Genomic DNA, 8,766 nt, shown 5'->3' with positions numbered 1-8,766 from the left:
TGAAAGGCAACTCATGTTTGACCAAAATGTCAAAGATTTTCCTAACAGTTAGAAGGGAACCTAGAAATGTGATGGACTTAGATTTTCAGAGGGCATTTGACAGGGTGCTATATGAAAGACTGTTGCACAACACCAGAACTCACATGACTGGGGGAAATGAGTTAACAAGGATTGAAGACTGGTCATCTAGAGATGGAATAAACAGGTCAGTTTCACACTCAAAGGATGTAGCTAGTAGAGCGGACCAGGGATCAGTTCTGCGTCATCAACTATTTACCATTGATACTAATCGCTTGGAGGAGGGGTCAGAGTGTGAGGGATCCAAGTCTATCAAAAATAGGAAAAAGATGGGGGTTGGGGGCAAGGTGTTTGGACATTTGGTCTCTGCAACCAGATTTAGAGAGTTTGGGTGACGGGAAGAACACTTGGTAAATGGAGTTTGATGTAGTAAATAGTGATGGTGTAGGAGAAATCAAAAGGCAGATGACTATTTTTATGGAGAGAAACTGCACGAGTGAAGTACAGAGGGATTTTTTTATTCCTGGGGTGAAGGGGGCTGAGGAAAGATGCGGTAGTTTTAAAACTATGCGAGGTATAGACAAGGTAGACAGAATAATTTTTCCAGAGTGAAAATGTCAAACACAAGAAGACATCACTTTAAGATGACAGGGTGAGAAGTTAAAGATTGTAGGCTGAACAAGTAATAATTTAGTTTTACTTACAGAGTGGTGGGGCTTGGAATGGGCTGCCATGGGGAATGGTGGAAGCAGGTATGATAAGGAGCTTTTAGACAGGAAATGGAAGGATAGGAATCACATGTAGACAGAAGAGATTCAGTTTCATTTGGCATTGTGTTCCGCACAGACGTTGTGGGAAGAAGGGCCTGTTCCTGGGCTGTACTATTCTATGTTTTGGGTGAGCAACAGTGACAGGAATCTCTTTAGTTGGGGGCACAGTGAGGTGTATCTGTGGGAACAAGTAGAGTCCTTGAGAGTGTTGGAGAATAGAGACTAAGGGGTACGTTAAATTGCACTCAATCAGTCAGTGGGAGCACGAGAAGAAGTGGCAATTTTACTTAGGTAATGGCTGAAGATTTTAAAAACAGCACTTTGCAGCAGTTTTCAGAGTTGAACAGTGCCCATTCAGTGAATGGAATTCATGAGAAAGGGCAAATAAAAATAAAGCAAGGAAAGTGGAGCATCTATTGGAAGATCTGCCATTGTGTGAGTGGGCCAGTGTAGGAGTGGCTTGGGTTCATCAACCTTGGACGAGGTACCTGGTAAGTTTCTTTTTCTTCTTCTTTATTCTTCATTCTTCATCTGTTAGGGCACAGTTAGTGCAGTGAGAATGGCTCTAGGGGTTGTGTTCCGCTTGATGCGAGAGGTGGAGGATAAATGCATGGCTGAGGGATTCTAAATGCAGGGGGCAGGGATTCAAATTTCTGGATCACTGGGACCTCTTTTGGGGCAGGTGTGACCTGTACAAAAAGGACGGGTTGTACTTGAATCCCAGGGGTCCAATATCCTGGTGGGGAGGTTTGCTAAGGTTACTGGGGAGAGTTTAAACTAAAATTGTTAATGGTGAGAACCAAACTGAAGAGACTGGGGAAGAGGAGGTTGGCTCACAAATAGAGAAAGCATGTAGACAGTGCCAAGAGGGAGTACAGGCAGGTGATAGAGAAGGGATGCGCTCAGACCGAAGGTTTGAGATGTGTCAATTTAAAGCAGGGAGTGTTGTGAAAAAAGTGGATGTGCTTAGAGTGTGGATCAGTACTTGGAGCTATGATGTGGTGGACATTACAGAGACTTGGATGACTCAGGGCAGGAATGGTTACTTCAAGTGCCGGATTTTAGATGTTTCAGAAGGGACAGGGAGGGAGGCAAAAGAGGTGGGGGCATGGCACTGTTGATCAGAGATAGTGTCACGGCTGCAGAAAAGGTGGACGCTATGGAGGGATTGTCTGTGGAGTCTCTGTGGGTGGAGGTTAGGAACAGGAAAGGGTCAAAAACTATTGGGTGTTTCTTATAGGCCATCCAATAGTAACACGAATATCGAGGAGCAGATAGGGAAACAGATCCTGGAAAGGTGTAATAATAACAACAGAGTTGTGATGGGAGATCTTAATTTCCCAAATATCGATTGGCATTTCCCAAGAGCAAGGGGTTTAGATGGGGTGGAGCTTGTTAGCTTGTTACCTTGACACAATATGTAGATAAGCCTACAAGAGGAGAGGCTGTACTTGATTTGGTATTGGGAAATAAACCTGGTCAGGTGTCAGATCTCTCAGTGGGAGAGCATTTTAGAGAATGTGATAATAATTCTATCTCCTTTACAATAGCATTGGAGAGAGATAGGAACAGACAAGTTAGAAAAGCGTTTAATTGGAGTAAGGGGAATTATGAAGATATCAGGCAGGAAATTGGAAGCTTAAATTGGAAACAGATGTTCTCAGGTAAAAGTACGAAAGAATTCTATAGTTAGGGGGGCAGATAGGAGATTTTGTGGGGCAGATCGGGAGTCTCGGATGGTATGTTGCCTCCCTGGTGCCAGGGTCCGGGACATCTCAGATCAGGTGCAGGCTATTCTTGAGAACGAGGGCATGAACCCAGATGTAGTGGTCCATGTAGGGACCAACGATGTAGGTAAGGTGAGTGAGGGGGTCCTGCTTAGAGAGTTCAGGGAGTTAGGAGTGAAGCTGAAAGGCAGGACCTCCAGGGTGACAATCTCGGGATTGCTACCTGTGCCACGTGCGAGTGAGGCGAAGAATAGAATGATTATGCACATTAATACGAGGCTGAGAGCATGGTGCAGGAAGGAAGGGTTCAGGTTTTTGGATAATTGGTCTTTGCTCCAGGGACGTTGGGATCTGTTTCGAAGGGACGGTCTACATCTGAACTGGAGGGGTACTAATATTCTTGCAGGAATGTTTGCCAGTGCTGCTCGGGGGGGGGGGGTTTAAACTAGATGTGCAGGGGGCAGGGATCCAGAATACGAGAGAAGATGATATGATGAAGGATAAGGGACAGGTGGGGAATACACGTTTCCCAAATATTAATTGTGTAAAGGAGAAAGGTGAGACAGAACATGTGTTGGAAAAGTTAAATGTACAGAGGGTTGGTCAGAAGGAGCATGGGGTTAAATGTGTAGAAGGTTTGGGTGATCTTGAGAAGGTCATCAAAATTCAAGGTGCAATTAGCCCGATGGAAGTTCAAGGAGCTGGGTTAGGTACAATAGACAGTGTTTTTAGCAAAGAGAGGAGGAATGGGCTAAGAATTCTATACTTGAATGTGCGTAGTGTCAGAAATAAGACAGATGAGCTTGAAGCTCAGATGAAAATGGGGAACTACGATATTGTTGGGATAACGGAGACATGGCTGCAAGGGGATCAGGCCTGGGAATTGAGTGTACCAGGGTATACGTGCTATCGTAGAGACAGAAATATGGGAAGAGGGGGTGGGGTGGCCCTGTTAGTGAGGAATGAGATTCAGTCCTTAGCAAGGGGTGACTTAGGAACAGGGGAAGTAGAGTCTGTGTGGATTGAGCTGAGGAACAGTAAGGGTAAAAAGACCCTAATGGGTGTTGTGTACAGGCCCCCAAACAGTAGCGTGGATATTGGGTACAAGTTGATTAGGGAGTTAACATTGGCATGTGCTAAAGGTAATGCAGTCGTTATGGGAGATTTCAACATGCAGGTGAACTGGGAGAATCAGGTAGGTGCTGGACCCCAGGATAGGGAGTTTGTGGAGTGTCTAAGGGATGTATTTTTGGAACAGCTTGTGCTTGAGCCAACCAGGAACGAGGCTATTTTGGACTTGGTGATGTGTAATGAACAGGAATTGATAAGTGATCTTGAAGTAAAGGAGCCATTAGGAAGTAGTGATCATAACATGATAAGTTTTTATCTACAATTTGAGAGGGATATGGGCAGATCAGAGGCGTCAGTGTTGCAATTAAATAAAGGAGACTACGGAGCCATGAGGGAAGAGCTGGCCAAAGTTAAATGGGTGGATGCCCTGGCAGGAAAGACAGTGGATCAGCAGTGGCAGATATTCTTGGGCATAATACAAAAGATGCAAAAGCAGTTCATTCCAATGAGAAGGAAGGATTCAAAGAGGGGGAAGGGGCCACAGTGGTTGACAAAGGAAGTCAGAGATTGTATAGCATTAAAGAAAAAGAAGTATGACAGGGCTAAGATGAGTGGGAATACAGATGATTGGGAAAGTTTTAAGGAACGGCAGATCTTAACTAAAAAAGCAATACAGAGAGAAAAAATCAGGTATGAGCTCAGTCTAGCCAGGAATATAAAAGGGGATAGCAAAAGCTTTTTTTAGCTATGTGAAGAGAAAGAAGATAGTTAAGAACAATGTTGGCCCCTTGAAGAAAGAATTGGGAGAAATTGTTATGGGAAACAGGGAAATGGCAACAGAGTTTAATGCGTACTTTAGATCTGTCTTCACCAGGGAGGACACAAGCAATCTCCCAGATGTATGGAGGGGCCAGGGTCATAAGATATCGGAGGAATTGAAACAGATTGACATTAGGAAAGAAACTGTGATGAGTAGACTGGTAGGACTGAAGGCTAATAAATCCCCAGGTCCAGATGGTCTGCATCCGAGGGTTCTAAAAGAGGTTGCTCAGGAAATAGCGGATGCATTGGTAATCATTTTCCAATTTTCCAATGTTCCTTAGATTCAGGATCAGTTCCTGAGGATTGGAGGATTAATGTTATCCCACTTTTCAAGAAGGGAGGGAAGGAGAAAACAGAGAACTATCGCCCTGTTAGCCTAACGTCAGTCGTGGGGAAGATGCTTGAGTCCATTATTAAGGACGAAATAGTGGCACATCTTGATGGCAGTAATAGAATTAGGCCGAGCCAGCATGGATTTACCAAGGGCAAATCATGCTTGACTAATCTGTTGGAGTTTTTTGAGGGTGTAACAGGGATGTTAGACGAGGGTAGGCCAGTGGATGTTGTGTACCTAGATTTTCAGAAGGCATTCGATAAGGTGCCACATAGGAGATTGGTGAGTAAAATCAGAGCTCATGGCATTGGGGGCAGGGTTTCAACATGGATAGAAAACTGGTTGGCAGATAGAAAGCAAAGGGTAGCAGTGAATGGGTGTTTCTCGGACTGGCTGGAGGTGATTAATGGGGTACCACAGGGCTCTGTATTGGGACCACAGCTTTTTACGATTTATGTCAATGATTTAGATGAGGGCATTGAAAACTATATCAGCAAGTTTGCTGATGATACTAAACTGGGCAGCAGTGTGACATGCGAAGAGGACGTTAGGAGAATACAGGGAGACTTGGATAGGCTGGGTGAGTGGGCAGATACTTGGCAGATGTCATTCAATGTGAATAAATGTGAAGTTATCCACTTTGGAAGCAGGAACAAGAGGGCAGAGTATTGTCTGAACGGTGTAGAGTTAGGTAAGGGGGATATGCAAAGAGACCTAGGAGTCCTAGTTCATCAGTCAATGAAGGTGAATGAGCAAGTGCAACAGGCAGTGAAGAGGGCAAATGGAATGTTGGCCTTTATTACAAGAGCAAGGATGTCCTTTTGCATTTGTACAGGGCCCTGGTGAGACCACACCTGGAATTTTGTGTACAGTTTCGGTCTCCAGGTTTAAGGAAGGACATTCTGGCGATTGAGGAAGTGCAGCGTAGATTCACTAGGTTGATTCCTGGGATGGCAGGGCTGTCTTATGCAGAGAGATTGGAGAGATTGGGCTTGTACACACTGGAATTGAGGAGATTGAGAGGGGATCTGATTGAAACGTTTAAGATAATTAAGGGATTTGATAGGATTGAGGCAGGAAATATGTTCCAGATGTTGGGAGAGTCCAGTACCAGAGGGCATGGATTGAGAATAAGAGGTCAGTTATTTAAAACAGAGTTGAGGAAAAACTTCTTCTCCCAGAGAGTTGTGGAGATGTGGAATGCACTGCCTCGGAAGACGGTGGAGGCCAATTCTCTGGATGCTTTCAACAAGGAGCTAGATAGATGTCTGATGGATAGGGGAATCAAGGGATATGGGGACAAGGCAGGGACTGGGTATTGATAGTGAATGATCAGCCATGATCTCAGAATGGTGGTGCAGACTCGAGGGGCCGAATGGTCTACTTCTGTACCTATTGTCTATAAATGTGGCAAATGTTCAGGGGATATTTGTGTGGAGTTCTCCATAGGTACGTTCCAAGGAGACAGGGAAGTTATGGTAGGGTAAAGGAACAGTGGTGTACAAAGGCTGTAATAAATCTAGTCAAGAAGAAAAGCCTACAAAATGCTCAGACAGCTAGCTAATGTTAGAGATCTAGAAGATTATAAGGCTAATAGGAAGGAGGTTAAGAAGGAAATAGGGAGAGCCAGAAGGGGCCATGAGAAAGCCTTGGTGGGCAGAATTAAAGAAAACCCCAAGGCATTCTACAAGTGTGTGAAGAGCAAGAAGACGTGAAAGAATAGGACCTATCAAGGGTGACAGTGGAAAAGTGTGTATGGAACCGAAGGAAATAGCAGAGGTACTTAATGAATACTTTACTTCAGTATTCACTATGAAAAAGGGTCTTGGTGATTGTAGTGATGACTTGCAGCAGAGTGAAAAGCTTGAGCATGTAGATATTAAGAAAAAGGATGTGCCGGATCTTTTAGAAAGCATCAAGTTGGATAAGTCGCCGGGACCAGATGAGATGTGCCCCAGGCTACTCTGGGAGGAGATTGCTGAGCCTCTGGCGATGATCTTTGCATCATCAATGGGGACGAGAGAGGTTCCAGACAATTGGAGGGTGGGGGATGTTGTTCCTTTATTCAAGAAAGGGAGTAGAGATAACCCAGGAAATTATAGATCAGTGAGTCTTACCTCTGTGGTTGGTAAGTTGATGGAGAAGATCCTGAGAGGCAGGATTTATGAATATTTGGAGAGGTATAGTATGATTAGGAATAGTCAGCTCTGTCAAGGGCAGGTCGTGCCTTATGAGCCTGATTGAATTTTTTGAGGAGGTGACTAAACACATTGATGAAGGAAGAGCAGTAGATGTAGTGCATATGGATTTCAGCAATGCATTTGAAAGGGACCCCAGACTTTCCTGCTGGCTGTGGATGGAATAACAGCTTTTTGCAGATGCACCTAGTTTACTTTATTTTTCTTACTTTCCAACCTGATTTGAAACCTTACTTTTGAACGTGACTTTGTCTTACCATGGCTACAAGAACTGCTAAAGGTACTAAAAAAGATCCTTCTACATCTTTGGATTCTATTATTGAATTGCTGCAAAAACACAGAAAATAAGCTTCCGAGGAATTTCAGCAATTCAGAGAAGAATCCTCTGAAGAGTTCCAGCAACTCAGCTCTGAAATTAAACAACTAAGTATAAAACTGGATTCTATTCAAAAAACCTTAAATGAACACAATAAATGAATAAAACAGAATAAAGAAATACTGGATGAGAAAATGGATGACCTGCAAAAGCGTTATGAAACACAATCCAAGGCTAATGAAGAATTAAGACAGAAGATTACTGATCTAGAAAATAGAAGCAGAAGAAATAACTTATGAATTCTTGGTCTCGAAAAGTTAACTGAAGGTGATTACCCTACCGAATTCTTTGCAAATTTTCTGGTTCAGCAATTCCCTAATATTTTAAAGTCAACACCAATAATTGACTGAGCTCACAGAGTTCCTGGGAATAGAATGCCTGGAAACAGATCTCTTTCAGTATTAATCTGTTTTCATGAATTTCAAACAAAGGACCTTATAATTCATCAATCCCATCAGAAAGGTATGATCAATTACAATGGCAAGAAGTTTAGGATTGTCGAGGACTTCTCAGCAGAGATCATGAGGGAGCATGCTAAGTTTAAAAGTGTCATGTCAGAGCTGTTCAACAAAAATTTTAAATTTTCTTTACAGTATCCGGCTCGGCTCAGAATTACACTGAGCGATGGTTTGAAGGAATGGTTCTGTTGAAGTGTAGAGGCTCAGAAATTTTTAGTCAGAAAATTGACTCTTTATTATTTTTTACATGAATATTTGTGTATTTTACCTTTGGTAAACCTTGTAGTCAACTCTCTTTTTGAACCTTTTAAGGCTTTATTTTGAGAATAATACTTTAATGAGCTAATACTTTGTGCGTTCATATTATTTTATATTATACTTATTTCTCTAGAGTTCTTGATATTAGAATTAAGTGTTTCTTTTTTATCTGTTGTTTTGACTAAGTTGGAACACCTCTAACCTTGAAATTAATTTGGAGCTAAGCCAGTAGGTTCTCTGGGGGGGATGTTAACATTAGGTGTAGGCATCAACTTTCTCTCTTTGGGAGGGGGGAGGGGGTTGGGTATTTTTTCCTGGAAGCTGTTTTGAATTCTTAGCCAAACTTGTTACTTGGCCAAAGGTTATTGTTTAGTTTTATTTATCATTTCAGGTATTATCCCTCTAACTTTTCTTTTAAATAGTATTAAAATGGATTATACTACTAACTTACTTAGTCTTAATATGAAAGGGTTAAATCACCCTGTAAAACTAAATAAAATTTTTGCCTATATTAAAAAACTTTAAGTCCCAATTATTTTTTTTACAAGAAACTCACGTACATAACTCTGATAATTCACACCTTTTTAGCCGATGGAGAGAATTACACTTTCACTCTTCTTTTCAGGCCAAGTCTAAGGAAGTTTCAATTTTTATAGATAATAAGTTCCCTTTGTTCAATGCAAGGTAGTCTCTGATACTAATGGGTGTTTTGTTATAGTATCAAGGAAAATAGA

This window comes from Hypanus sabinus, chromosome 13, assembly GCF_030144855.1.
Source record: "Hypanus sabinus isolate sHypSab1 chromosome 13, sHypSab1.hap1, whole genome shotgun sequence".
Classification (NCBI taxonomy): domain Eukaryota; kingdom Metazoa; phylum Chordata; class Chondrichthyes; order Myliobatiformes; family Dasyatidae; genus Hypanus; species Hypanus sabinus.
The sequence above is the reverse complement of the archived record's forward strand: the minus strand, read 5'-3'. Positions refer to the sequence as shown.